The following is a 13,732-nucleotide window of genomic DNA, read 5'->3' on the forward strand; positions in this document are numbered from 1 at the left end:
TTAAGAATAACATAGTAAAACCAATGGATTTCTATTTGAACTTACCTAATAGTGATTCATTGGTCACTGCCCTTCTTGACATAAATTTGCACCTGTGATGTTGCTGTGACTTACTGGGTTAATGCACCTTTCTTGTAAAAAGGATTTCATGAGTTCTAATCCTTGGAGAGCCTTTTTCATTTACTTACTGATAAGCTTCCTATGGAGCCAATGTAAATTTGCATTGATTTTGGGATTGAGATGATGCAGCTGTGAGATATAGAATCTGTATTACGTGTTCATCAAGAACAATACGTCATGATGCGCTGCAAAGATTGGCATTAAGAATAACATAGTGAAACCAATGGATTTCTTTTTGAACTTACCAATAGTGATTCAATGTTCACTGCCCTTCTTGACATCACTTTGCACTTGTGATGTTCCAATGGCTTAGTGGGTTAATGCCCCTGTCTTTTAATCAGGAGTTCATGAATTCTAGTCCTCAGAGAGCTCTTTTTCATTTACTTACCAATAAGTTTCCTATAGAGCCAATGGAAATTTGCATTGATTTTTGGATTGAGATATTGCAATTGTGAGATAGAATCTGTATTAAGTGTTCATAAAGAACAATATGTCATTACAAGCTGTTTAGATTGGCATTAAGAATAACATAGTAAAACCAATGGATTTCTATTTGAACTTACCTAATAGTGATTCATTGGTCACTGCCCTTCTTGACATAAATTTGCACCTGTGATGTTGCTGTGGCTTACTGGGTTAATGCTCCTGTTTTGTAGAAAGGATTTCATGAGTTCTAATCCTTGGAGAGTCTTTTTCATTTACTTACTAATCAGCTTCCTATGGAGCAATGGAAATTTGCATTGATTTTGAGATATAGAATCTGTATTACGTGTTCATCAAGAACAATACGTCATGATGCGCTGCAAAGATTGGCATTAAGAATAACATAGTAAAACCAATGGATTTCTATTTGAACTTACCTAATAGTGATTCATTGGTCACTGCCCTTCTTGACATAAATCTGCACCTGTGATGTTGCTGTGACTTACTGGGTTAATGCACCTGTCTTGTAAAAAGGATTTCATGAGTTCTAATCCTTGGAGAGTCTTTTTCATTTACTTACTAATAAGCTTCCTATGGAGCCAATGTAAATTTGCATTGATTTTGGGATTGAGAAAGTGCAATTGTGAGATATAGAATCTGTATTACGTGGTCATCAAGAACAATACGTCATGATGCGCTGCAAAGATTGGCATTAAGAATAACATAGTGAAACCAATGGATTTCTTTTTGAACTTACCTAATAGTGATTCATTGGTCATTGCCCTTCTTGACAACCTTTTGCACTTGTGATGTTCCAGTGGCTTACTTGGTTATTGCACCTGTCTTATAAACAGGAGTTCATGAGTTCTGATTCTCAGAGAGTTTTTTCATTTACTTACTAATAAGCTTCCTATAGAGCCAATGGAAATTTGCATTGATTTTGGGCTTGAGATAGTGCAATTGTGAGATATAGAATCTGTATTACGTGTTCATCAAGAACAATACGTCATGATGCGCTGCAAAGATTGGCATTAAGAATAACATAATGAAACCAATGGATTTCTTTTTGAACTTATCTAATAGTGATTCAATGTTCGCTGCCCTTCATGACATCACAAAGCACTTGTGATGTTCCAATGGCTTAGTGGGTTAATGCCCCTGTCTTTTAAACAGGAGTTCATGAATTCTAGTCCTCAGAGAGCTCTTTTTCATTTACTTACCAATAAGTTTCCTATAGAGCCAATGGAAATTTGCATTGATTTTTGGATTGAGATATTGCAATTGTGAGATAGAATCTGTACTAAGTGTTCATAAAGAACAATATGTCATTACAAGCTGTTTAGATTGGCATTAAGAATAACATAGTAAAACCAATGGATTTCTATTTGAACTTACCTAATAGTGATTCATTGGTCACTGCCCTTCTTGACATAAATTTGCACCTGTGATGTTGCTGTGGCTTACTGGGTTAATGCTCCTGTTTTGTAAAAAGGATTTCATGAGTTCTAATCCTTGGAGAGTCTTTTTCATTTACTTACTAATCAGCTTCCTATTGAGCAATGGAAATTTGCATTGATTTTGAGATATAGAATCTGTATTACGTGTTCATCAAGAACAATACGTCATGATGCGCTGCAAAGATTGGCATTAAGAATAACATAGTAAAACCAATGGATTTCTATTTGAACTTACCTAATAGTGATTCATTGGTCACTGCCCTTCTTGACATAAATATGCACCTGTGATGTTGCTGTGACTTACTGGGTTAATGCACCTGTCTTGTAAAAAGGATATCATGAGTTCTAATCCTTGGAGAGTCTTTTTCATTTACTTACTAATAAGCTTCCTATGGAGCCAATGTAAATTTGCATTGATTTTGGGATTGAGAAAGTGCAATTGTGAGATATAGAATCTGTATTACGTGGTCATCAAGAACAATACGTCATGATGCGCTGCAAAGATTGGCATTAAGAATAACATAGTGAAACCAATGGATTTCTTTTTGAACTTACCTAATAGTGATTCATTGGTCATTGCCCTTCTTGACAACCTTTTGCACTTGTGATGTTCCAGTGGCTTACTTGGTTATTGCGTCTGTCTTATAAACAGGAGTTCATGAGTTCTGATTCTCAGAGAGTTTTTTCATTTACTTACTAATAAGCTTCCTATAGAGCCAATAGAAATTTGCATTGATTTTGGGCTTGAGATAGTGCAATTATGAGATATAGAATCTGTATTACGTGGTCATCAAGAACAATACGTCATGATGCGCTGCAAAGATTGGCATTAAGAATAACATAGTGAAACCAATGGATTTCTTTTTGAACTTATCTAATAGTGATTCAATGTTCGCTGCCCTTCTTGACATCACTTTGCACTTGTGATGTTCCAATGGCTTAGTGGGTTAATGCCCCTGTCTTTTACACAGGAGTTCATGAATTCTAGTCCTCAGAGAGCTCTTTTTCATTTACTTACCAATAAGTTTCCTATAGAGCCAATGGAAATTTGCATTGATTTTTGGATTGAGATATTGCAATTGTGAGATAGAATCTGTACTAAGTGTTCATAAAGAACAATATGTCATTACAAGCTGTTTAGATTGGCATTAAGAATAACATAGTAAAACCAATGGAGTTCTTTTTGAACTTACCTAATAGTGATTCATTGGTCACTGCCCTTCTTGACATAAATTTACACCTGTGATGTTGCTGTGGCTTACTGGGTTAATGCTCCTGTTTTGTAAAAAGGATTTCATGAGTTCTAATCCTTGGAGAGTCTTTTTCATTTACTTACTAATAAGCTTCCTATGGAGCAATGGAAATTTGCATTGATTTTGAGATATAGAATCTGTATTACGTGTTCATCAAGAACAATACGTCATGATGCACTGCAAAGATTGGCATTAAGAATAACATAGTGAAACCAATGGATTTCTTTTTGAACTTACCTAATAGTGATTCATTGGTCATTGCCCTTCTTGACAACCTTTTGCACTTGTGATGTTCCAGTGGCTTACTTGGTTATTGCGCCTGTCTTATAAACAGGAGTTCATGAGTTCTGATTCTCAGAGAGTTTTTTCATTTACTTACTAATAAGCTTCCTATAGAGCCAATGGAAATTTGCATTGATTTTGGGCTTGAGATAGTGCAATTGTGAGATATAGAATCTGTATTACGTGTTCATCAAGAACAATACGTCATGATGCGCTGCAAAGATTGGCATTAAGAATAACATAGTGAAACCAATGGATTTCTTTTTGAACTTACCAATAGTGATTCAATGTTCACTGCCCTTCTTGACATCACTTTGCACTTGTGATGTTCCAATGGCTTAGTGGGTTAATGCCCCTGTCTTTTAATCAGGAGTTCATGAATTCTAGTCCTCAGAGAGCTCTTTTTCATTTACTTACCAATAAGTTTCCTATAGAGCCAATGGAAATTTGCATTGATTTTTGGATTGAGATATTGCAATTGTGAGATATAATCTGTATTAAGTGTTCATAAAGAACAATATGTCATTACAAGCTGTTTAGATTGGCATTAAGAATAACATAGTAAAACCAATGGATTTCTATTTGAACTTACCTAATAGTGATTCATTGGTCACTGCCCTTCTTGACATAAATTTGCACCTGTGATGTTGCTGTGGCTTACTGGGTTAATGCTCTTGTTTTGTAAAAAGGATTTCATGAGTTCTAATCCTTGGAGAGTCTTTTTCATTTACTTACTAATCAGCTTCCTATGGAGCAATGGAAATTTGCATTGATTTTGAGATATAGAATCTGTATTACGTGTTCATCAAGAACAATACGTCATGATGCGCTGCAAAGATTGGCATTAAGAATAACATAGTAAAACCAATGGATTTCTATTTGAACTTACCTAATAGTGATTCATTGGTCACTGCCCTTCTTGACATAAATCTGCACCTGTGATGTTGCTGTGACTTACTGGGTTAATGCACCTGTCTTGTAAAAAGGATTTCATGAGTTCTAATCCTTGGAGAGTCTTTTTCATTTACTTACTAATAAGCTTCCTATGGAGCCAATGTAAATTTGCATTGATTTTGGGATTGAGAAAGTGCAATTGTGAGATATAGAATCTGTATTACGTGGTCATCAAGAACAATACGTCATGATGCGCTGCAAAGATTGGCATTAAGAATAACATAGTGAAACCAATGGATTTCTTTTTGAACTTACCTAATAGTGATTCATTGGTCATTGCCCTTCTTGACAACCTTTTGCACTTGTGATGTTCCAGTGGCTTACTTGGTTATTGCGCCTGTCTTATAAACAGGAGTTCATGAGTTCTGATTCTCCGAGAGTTTTTTCATTTACTTACTAATAAGCTTCCTATAGAGCCAATGGAAATTTGCATTGATTTTGGGCTTGAGATAGTGCAATTGTGAGATATAGAATCTGTATTACGTGTTCATCAAGAACAATACGTCATGATGCGCTGCAAAGATTGGCATTAAGAATAACATAGTGAAACCAATGGATTTCTTTTTGAACTTATCTAATAGTGATTCAAAGTTCGCTGCCCTTCTTGACATCACTTTGCACTTGTGATGTTCCAATGGCTTAGTGGGTTAATTCCCCTGTCTTTTACACAGGAGTTCATGAATTCTAGTCCTCAGAGAGCTATTTTTCATTTACTTACCAATAAGTTTCCTATAGAGCCAATGGAAATTTGCATTGATTTTTGGATTGAGATATTGCAATTGTGAGATAGAATCTGTACTAAGTGTTCATAAAGAACAATATGTCATTACAAGCTGTTTAGATTGGCATTAAGAATAACATAGTAAAACCAATGGATTTCTTTTTGAACTTACCTAATAGTGATTCATTGGTCACTGCCCTTCTTGACATCAATTTGCACCTGTGATGTTGCTGTGGCTTACTGGGTTAATGCTCCTGTTTTGTAAAAAGGATTTCATGAGTTCTAATCCTTGGAGAGTCTTTTTCATTTACTTACTAATAAGCTTCCTATGGAGCAATGGAAATTTGCATTGATTTTGAGATATAGAATCTGTATTACGTGTTCATCAAGACCAATACGTCATGATGCACTGCAAAGATTGGCATTAAGAATAACATAGTGAAACCAATGGATTTCTTTTTGAACTTACCTAATAGTGATTCATTGTTCATTGCCCTTCTTGACAACATTTTGCACTTGTGATGTTCCAGTGGCTTACTTGGTTATTGTGCCTGTCTTATAAACAGGAGTTCATGAGTTCTGATTCTCAGAGAGTTTTTTCATTTACTTACTAATAAGCTTCCTATAGAGCCAATGGAAATTTGCATTGATTTTGGGCTTGAGATAGTGCAATTGTGAGATATAGAATCTGTATTACGTGTTCATCAAGAACAATACGTCATGATGCGCTGCAAAGATTGGCATTAAGAATAACATAGTGAAACCAATGGATTTCTTTTTGAACTTACCAATAGTGATTCAATGTTCACTGCCCTTCTTGACATCACTTTGCACTTGTGATGTTCCAATGGCTTAGTGGGTTAATACCCCTGTCTTTTAAACAGGAGTTCATGAGTTCTAGTCCTCAGAGAGCTCTTTTTCATTTACTTACCAATAAGTTTCCTATAGAGCCAATGGAAATTTCCATTGATTTTGGGATTGAGATAGTGCAATTGTGAGATAGAATCTGTACTAAGTGTTCATAAAGAACAATTTGTCATTACAAGCTGTTTAGATTGGCATTAAGAATAGCATAGTAAAACCAATGGATTTATTTTTGAACTTACCTAATAATGATTCATTGGTCACTGCCCTTCTTGACATAAATTTGCACCTGTGATTTTGCTGTGGCTTACTGGGTTAATGCACCTGTTTTGTAAAAAGGATTTCATGAGTTCTAATCCTTGGAGAGTCTTTTTCATTTACTTACTGATAAGCTTCCTATGGAGCCAATGTAAATTTGCATTGATTTTGGGATTGAGATAGTGCAATTGTGAGATATAGAATCTGTATTACGTGTTCATCAAGAACAATACGTCATGATGCGCTGCAAAGATTGGCATTAAGAATAACATAGTGAAACGAATGGATTTCTTTTTGAACTTATCTAATAGTGATTCAATGTTCGCTGCCCTTCTTGACATCACTTAGCACTTGTGATGTTCCAATGGCTTAGTGGTTTAATGCCCCTGTCTTTTAAACAGGAGTTCATGAGTTCTAGTCCTCAGAGAGCTCTTTTTCATTTACTTACCAATAAGTTTCCTATAGAGCCAATGGAAATTTGCATTGATTTTTGGATTGAGATAGTGAAATTGTGAGATAGAATCTGTACTAAGTATTCATAAAGAACAATATGTCATTACAAGTTGTTTAGATTGGCATTAAGAATAACATAGTAAAACCAATGGATTTCTATTTGAACTTACCTAATAGTGATTCATTGGTCACTGCCCTTCTTGACATAAATTTGCACCTGTGATGTTGCTGTGACTTACTGGGTTAAAGCACCTGTCTTGTAAAAAGGATTTCATGAGTTCTAATACTTGGAGAGTCTTTTTCATTTACTTACTAATCAGATTCCTATGGAGCAATGGAAATTTGCATTGATTTTGAGATATAGAATCTGTATTACGTGTTCATCAAGAACAATACGTCATGATGCGCTGCAAAGATTGGCATTAAGAATAACATAGTAAAACCAATGGATTTCTATTTGAACTTACCTAATAGTGATTCATTGGTCACTGCCCTTCTTGACATAAATCTGCACCTGTGATGTTGCTGTGACTTACTGGGTTAATGCACGTGTCTTGTAAAAAGGATTTCATGAGTTCTAATCCTTGGAGAGTCATTTTCATTTACTTACTAATAAGCTTCCTATGGAGCCAATGTAAATTTGCATTGATTTTGGGATTGAGAAAGTGCAATTGTGAGATATAGAATCTGTATTACGTGGTCATCAAGAACAATACGTCATGATGCGCTGCAAAGATTGGCATTAAGAATAACATAGTGAAACCAATGGATTTCTTTTTGAACTTACCTAATAGTGATTCATTGGTCATTGCCCTTCTTGACAACCTTTTGCACTTCTGATGTTCCAGTGGCTTACTTGGTTATTGCGCCTGTCTTATAAACAGGAGTTCATGAGTTCTGATTCTCAGAGAGTTTTTTCATTTACTTACTAATAAGCTTCCTATAGAGCCAATGGAAATTTGCATTGATTTTGGGCTTGAGATAGTGCAATTGTGAGATATAGAATCTGTATTACGTGTTCATCAAGAACAATACGTCATGATGCGCTGCAAAGATTGGCATTAAGAATAACATAGTGAAACCAATGGATTTCTTTTTGAACTTATCTAATAGTGATTCAATGTTCGCTGCTCTTCTTGACATCACAAAGCACTTGTGATGTTCCAATGGCTTAGTGGGTTAATGCCCCTGTCTTTTAAACAGGAGTTCATGAATTCTAGTCCTCAGAGAGCTCTTTTTCATTTACTTACCAATAAGTTTCCTATAGAGCCAATGGAAATTTGCATTGATTTTTGGATTGAGATATTGCAATTGTGAGATAGAATCTGTACTAAGTGTTCATAAAGAACAATATGTCATTACAAGCTGTTTAGATTGGCATTAAGAATAACATAGTAAAACCAATGGATTTCTATTTGAACTTACCTAATAGTGATTCATTGGTCACTGCCCTTCTTGACATAAATTTGCACCTGTGATGTTGCTGTGGCTTAATGGGTTAATGCACCTGTCTTGTAAAAAGGATTTCATGAGTTCTAATCCTTGGAGAGTCTTTTTCATTTACTTACTGATAAGCTACCTATGGAGCCAATGTAAATTTGCATTGATTTTGGGATTGAGATAATGCAGTTGTGAGATATAGAATCTGTATTACGTGTTCATCAAGAACAATACGTCATGATGCGCTGCAAAGATTGGCATTAAGAATAACATAGTGAAACCAATGGATTTCTTTTTGAACTTACCAATATTGATTCAATGTTCACTGCCCTTCTTGACATCACTTTGCACTTGTGATGTTCCAATGGCTTAGTGGGTTAATGCCCCTGTCTTTTAAACAGGAGTTCATGAGTTCTAGTCCTTAGTGAGCTCTTTTTCATTTACTTACCAATAAGTTTCCTATAGAGCCAATGGAAATTTGCATTGATTTTTGGATTGAGATAGTGCAATTGTGAGATAGAATCTGTACTAAGTATTCATAAAGAACAATATGTCATTACAAGCTGTTTAGATTGGCATTAAGAATAACATAGTAAAACCAATGGATTTCTATTTGAACTTACCTAATAGTGATTCATTGGTCACTGCCCTTCTTGACATAAATTTGCACCTGTGATGTTGCTGTGACTTACTGGGTTAATGCACCTTTCTTGTAAAAAGGATTTCATGAGTTCTAATCCTTGGAGAGCCTTTTTCATTTACTTACTGATAAGCTTCCTATGGAGCCAATGTAAATTTGCATTGATTTTGGGATTGAGATGATGCAGCTGTGAGATATAGAATCTGTATTACGTGTTCATCAAGAACAATACGTCATGATGCGCTGCAAAGATTGGCATTAAGAATAACATAGTGAAACCAATGGATTTCTTTTTGAACTTACCAATATTGATTCAATGTTCACTGCCCTTCTTGACATCACTTTGCACTTGTGATGTTCCAATGGCTTAGTGGGTTAATGCCCCTGTCTTTTAAACAGGAGTTCATGAGTTCTAGTTCTCAGAGAGCTCTTTTTCATTTACTTACCAATAAGTTTCCTATAGAGCCAATGGAAATTTGCATTGATTTTTGGATTGAGATATTGCAATTGTGAGATAGAATCTGTATTAAGTGTTCATAAAGAACAATATGTCATTACAAGCTGTTTAGATTGGCATTAAGAATAACATAGTAAAACCAATGGATTTCTATTTGAACTTACCTAATAGTGATTCATTGGTCACTGCCCTTCTTGACATAAATTTGCACCTGTGATGTTGCTGTGGCTTACTGGGTTAATGCTCCTGTTTTGTAAAAAGGATTTCATGAGTTCTAATCCTTGGAGAGTCTTTTTCATTTACTTACTAATCAGCTTCCTATGGAGCAATGGAAATTTGCATTGATTTTGAGATATAGAATCTGTATTACGTGTTCATCAAGAACAATACGTCATGATGCGCTGCAAAGATTGGCATTAAGAATAACATAGTAAAACCAATGGATTTCTATTTGAACTTACCTAATAGTGATTCATTGGTCACTGCCCTTCTTGACATAAATCTGCACCTGTGATGTTGCTGTGACTTACTGGGTTAATGCACCTGTCTTGTAAAAAGGATTTCATGAGTTCTAATCCTTGGAGAGTCTTTTTCATTTACTTACTAATAAGCTTCCTATGGAGCCAATGTAAATTTGCATTGATTTTGGGATTGAGAAAGTGCAATTGTGAGATATAGAATCTGTATTACGTGGTCATCAAGAACAATACGTCATGATGCGCTGCAAAGATTGGCATTAAGAATAACATAGTGAAACCAATGGATTTCTTTTTGAACTTACCTAATAGTGATTCATTGGTCATTGCCCTTCTTGACAACCTTTTGCACTTGTGATGTTCCAGTGGCTTACTTGGTTATTGCGCCTGTCTTATAAACAGGAGTTCATGAGTTCTGATTCTCCGAGAGTTTTTTCATTTACTTACTAATAAGCTTCCTATAGAGCCAATGGAAATTTGCATTGATTTTGGGCTTGAGATAGTGCAATTGTGAGATATAGAATCTGTATTACGTGTTCATCAAGAACAATACGTCATGATGCGCTGCAAAGATTGGCATTAAGAATAACATAGTGAAACCAATGGATTTCTTTTTGAACTTATCTAATAGTGATTCAAAGTTCGCTGCCCTTCTTGACATCACTTTGCACTTGTGATGTTCCAATGGCTTAGTGGGTTAATTCCCCTGTCTTTTACACAGGAGTTCATGAATTCTAGTCCTCAGAGAGCTATTTTTCATTTACTTACCAATAAGTTTCCTATAGAGCCAATGGAAATTTGCATTGATTTTTGGATTGAGATATTGCAATTGTGAGATAGAATCTGTACTAAGTGTTCATAAAGAACAATATGTCATTACCAGCTGTTTAGATTGGCATTAAGAATAACATAGTAAAACCAATGGATTTCTTTTTGAACTTACCTAATAGTGATTCATTGGTCACTGCCCTTCTTGACATCAATTTGCACCTGTGATGTTGCTGTGGCTTACTGGGTTAATGCTCCTGTTTTGTAAAAAGGATTTCATGAGTTCTAATCCTTGGAGAGTCTTTTTTATTTACTTACTAATAAGCTTCCTATGGAGCAATGGAAATTTGCATTGATTTTGAGATATAGAATCTGTATTACGTGTTCATCAAGACCAATACGTCATGATGCACTGCAAAGATTGGCATTAAGAATAACATAGTGAAACCAATGGATTTCTTTTTGAACTTACCTAATAGTGATTCATTGTTCATTGCCCTTCTTGACAACCTTTTGCACTTGTGATGTTCCAGTGGCTTACTTGGTTATTGCGCCTGTCTTATAAACAGGAGTTCATGAGTTCTGATTCTCAGAGAGTATTTTCATTTACTTACTAATAAGCTTCCTATAGAGCCAATGGAAATTTGCATTGATTTTGGGCTTGAGATAGTGCAATTGTGAGATATAGAATCTGTATTACGTGTTCATCAAGAACAATACGTCATGATGCGCTGCAAAGATTGGCATTAAGAATAACATAGTGAAACCAATGGATTTCTTTTTGAACTTACCAATAGTGATTCAATGTTCACTGCCCTTCTTGACATCACTTTGCACTTGTGATGTTCCAATGGCTTAGTGGGTTAATACCCCTGTCTTTTAAACAGGAGTTCATGAGTTCTAGTCCTCAGAGAGCTCTTTTTCATTTACTTACCAATAAGTTTCCTATAGAGCCAATGGAAATTTCCATTGATTTTGGGATTGAGATAGTGCAATTGTGAGATAGAATCTGTACTAAGTGTTCATAAAGAACAATTTGTCATTACAAGCTGTTTAGATTGGCATTAAGAATAGCATAGTAAAACCAATGGATTTATTTTTGAACTTACCTAATAATGATTCATTGGTCACTGCCCTTCTTGACATAAATTTGCACCTGTGATTTTGCTGTGGCTTACTGGGTTAATGCACCTGTTTTGTAAAAAGGATTTCATGAGTTCTAATCCTTGGAGAGTCTTTTTCATTTACTTACTGATAAGCTTCCTATGGAGCCAATGTAAATTTGCATTGATTTTGGGATTGAGATAGTGCAATTGTGAGATATAGAATCTGTATTACGCGTTCATCAAGAACAATACGTCATGATGCGCTGCAAAGATTGGCATTAAGAATAACATAGTGAAACAAATGGATTTCTTTTTGAACTTATCTAATAGTGATTCAATGTTCGCTGCCCTTCTTGACATCACTTAGCACTTGTGATGTTCCAATGGCTTAGTGGTTTAATGCCCCTGTCTTTTAAACAGGAGTTCATGAGTTCTAGTCCTCAGAGAGCTCTTTTTCATTTACTTACCAATAAGTTTCCTATAGAGCCAATGGAAATTTGCATTGATTTTTGGATTGAGATAGTGAAATTGTGAGATAGAATCTGTACTAAGTATTCATAAAGAACAATATGTCATTACAAGTTGTTTAGATTGGCATTAAGAATAACATAGTAAAACCAATGGATTTTTATTTGAACTTACCTAATAGTGATTCATTGGTCACTGCCCTTCTTGACATAAATTTGCACCTGTGATGTTGCTGTGACTTACTGGGTTAATGCACCTGTCTTGTAAAAAGGATTTCATGAGTTCTAATACTTGGAGAGTCTTTTTCATTTACTTACTAATCAGATTCCTATGGAGCAATGGAAATTTGCATTGATTTTGAGATATAGAATCTGTATTACGTGTTCATCAAGAACAATACGTCATGATGCGCTGCAAAGATTGGCATTAAGAATAACATAGTAAAACCAATGGATTTCTATTTGAACTTACCTAATAGTGATTCATTGGTCACTGCCCTTCTTGACATAAATCTGCACCTGTGATGTTGCTGTGACTTACTGGGTTAATGCACCTGTCTTGTAAAAAGGATTTCATGAGTTCTAATCCTTGGAGAGTCATTTTCATTTACTTACTAATAAGCTTCCTATGGAGCCAATGTAAATTTGCATTGATTTTGGGATTGAGAAAGTGCAATTGTGAGATATAGAATCTGTATTACGTGGTCATCAAGAACAATACGTCATGATGCGCTGCAAAGATTGGCATTAAGAATAACATAGTGAAACCAATGGATTTCTTTTTGAACTTACCTAATAGTGATTCATTGGTCATTGCCCTTCTTGACAACCTTTTGCACTTGTGATGTTCCAGTGGCTTACTTATTTATTGCGCCTGTCTTATAAACAGGAGTTCATGAGTTCTGATTCTCAGAGAGTTTTTTCATTTACTTACTAATAAGCTTCCTATAGAGCCAATGTAAATTTGCATTGATTTTGGGATTGAGATAGTGCACTTGTGAGATATAGAATCTGTATTACGTGTTCATCAAGAGCAATACGTCATGATGCGCTGCAAAGATTGGCATTAAGAATAACATAGTGAAACCAATGGATTTCTTTTTGAACTTATCTAATAGTGATTCAATGTTCGCTGCCCTTCTTGACATTACTTTGCACTTGTGATGTTCCAATGGCTTAGTGGGTTAATGCCCCTGTCTTTTAAACGGGAGTTCATGAATTCTAGTCCTCAGAGAGCTCTTTTTCATTTACTTACCAATAAGTTTCCTATAGAGCCAATGGAAATTTGCATTGATTTTTGGATTGAGATATTGCAATTGTGAGATAGAATCTGTACTAAGTGTTCATAAAGAACAATATGTCATTACAAGCTGTTTAGATTGGCATTAAGAATAACATAGTAAAACCAATGGATTTCTATTTGAACTTACCTAATAGTGATTCATTGGTCACTGCCCTTCTTGACATAAATTTGCACCTGTGATGTTGCTGTGACTTACTGGGTTAATGCACCTGTCTTGTAAAAAGGATTTCATGAGTTCTAATCGTTGGAGAGTCTTTTTCATTTACTTACTGATAAGCTTCCTATGGAGG

The sequence above is a fragment of the Phyllobates terribilis genome, unplaced genomic scaffold, assembly GCF_046119375.1.
Source record: "Phyllobates terribilis strain yellow unplaced genomic scaffold, ASM4611937v1 Scaffold_4__5_contigs__length_816908805, whole genome shotgun sequence".
Classification (NCBI taxonomy): domain Eukaryota; kingdom Metazoa; phylum Chordata; class Amphibia; order Anura; family Dendrobatidae; genus Phyllobates; species Phyllobates terribilis.